This window comes from Penaeus monodon, chromosome 7 (genome assembly GCF_015228065.2).
Source record: "Penaeus monodon isolate SGIC_2016 chromosome 7, NSTDA_Pmon_1, whole genome shotgun sequence".
In the NCBI taxonomy this organism is placed as follows: Eukaryota; Metazoa; Arthropoda; class Malacostraca; order Decapoda; family Penaeidae; genus Penaeus; species Penaeus monodon.
This window is the reverse complement of record NC_051392.1, coordinates 42586311-42588167: the sequence shown is the minus strand read 5'-3', so window position 1 is coordinate 42588167 and position 1857 is coordinate 42586311. Positions and strand designations below refer to the sequence as shown.

The 1857-nt window shown below is 40.4% G+C and overlaps 1 pseudogene; it reads left to right on the top strand.

Annotated features, from left to right (window-relative positions):
- Positions 1-1547, top strand: part of LOC119574889 — a 5180-nt pseudogene extending 3633 nt beyond the window's left edge.
- The last annotated feature ends 310 nt before the right edge of the window (positions 1548-1857 follow it).

Genomic DNA, 1857 nt, shown 5'->3' with positions numbered 1-1857 from the left:
TAAGCGCCCCTTTAAAGGACCTGTATTTATAATTAAATTCCTGTCTTCAGGTTGTATTTCAAAGCAAACAGCCTAAGTCGAGGTGGAAATAAATGCCATATATTTTAAGTTATCCTGAAGGAATGATATTAACAATACAGGCATTAAAGCTAATAGTTGCTTAACTTACATATTTTTATCTTTACTGTAGATGACTGCCTATCCAACCTTTCAGTCCAGTATACCAGTCCCATGCTATCATTAAACTTCTCCTCAAGAACAAACTCACGCAAACGACCGGGCAGCCAACACAAAACCTCCGCGTTTTAGTTGTCTTTATGTTTATAAATGTCTATCACACTTATTAGCCCGTGCCAACCGCATATTATTACCCACTCAACCCACTCACTACCTAACAAGCCAAATAGTCACCCAGCCCACTAACCAACCAACGAACCAAGCAACTAGCATATAATGGCTAAATCCTTTCGCTGTCAACCAGGGTGGCGGAGATGTTCGCTATGGTCGCCAAGATGGACACTCACGGCTGCGGGATGAGGCTCGTGTGCCAGCTCTATCAGAAGTCCCCCAGAGCCTCACTCTCAGGGAGAAGGCCATCAGACTGCTCTTTTGGGTAAGGCTCGGAAAGGCCTTGAAGGACCAATTCCGCTCTCTCTCTTTTAGCGAAATAGAAATGATAAACCTTATCGATACATGCATGGTCCACTAAGAAGTGGGGATCATGATACTTCCTAGATACTGTATTAACGAACTAGCACGAGCATCTTTATCCGCACGCGCGGAGAGCGATCGCTCTCGACCTCCTTTCCCGACAGAGCAACTCGCTCAGTTAAATCCCTCTCACTGCTGTCGCTCCTCCTTCCAGCGAGAAGCCTGAGCCAGTGCCCCCCAAGGAGTCGAAGGAGCCGCGCGCCCTCTACCAGTCCGCAGCCGTCTTCGGAGTTAGAAATGAGAACTGCCTCGAGATCTATCACATGTGTCCCCTCACCAACGAAGAAGTTATGCAGTACCTCAACACTCTCGACCTTGAGCTCAAGTGAATGATGTTTGTCTAACATTTTCTGTTATATCCTTTTTCGTTTCTAAATTAATTTCATTATCACCATCGTTATTACTACTCTAACTTATGCAAGATTTTTTACACCCGCTTTGGCACAATTTCGCCTTACTGGGTTTTCATAGAAAGGCTTTTCGTTTATTAGTTAAATGTTTTATCGGGTTTTAGTCTGTTTTTTAGCTTTAAATCTACCTCGATTAGCAAAACTTCACTACACAATGGTATTGAGTTAAGACTAAAGTGTTTTATATACATTCTGACAAACGAATTCGCAAAAGAAACGTGTACTGCTACTATCAGTGGGTGCGAAGTTTGTGCTTGCTACTCCTCCTTACAACTAACTCGCAACTGCTTGTTTACATTCAAGCTTGTTCATTTTTCTTTGTTGCTGGAGCCCCTCTCAAGTGAGCAGCCTTGTTGGTGAAGGCAGAACCTCAGCGAATATATTTTTCTACGTTTTTTGTGTTTTAAATAAAGATATAAAAATCTTTTTACATCTATTACCTATCCCTAGTGACCTTAAATATATGTTTCCTTATACTAATTAGATACGTGACCGAATCTCTGTATGTGTGTATGTGTGTGTATGTGTGTGTATGTGTGTGTGTGTGTGTGTGTGTGTGTGTGTGTGTGTGTGTGATATATATATATATATATATATATATATATATATATATATATATATATATATATATATATATACAGTGTCGCTAAAGCCACTATATACTAATAAATTTTAAAAAATACACAAGAAACCAAGTTTATTCATGTTTTTAGCATCAACAAGGGGGTCAGTGCAA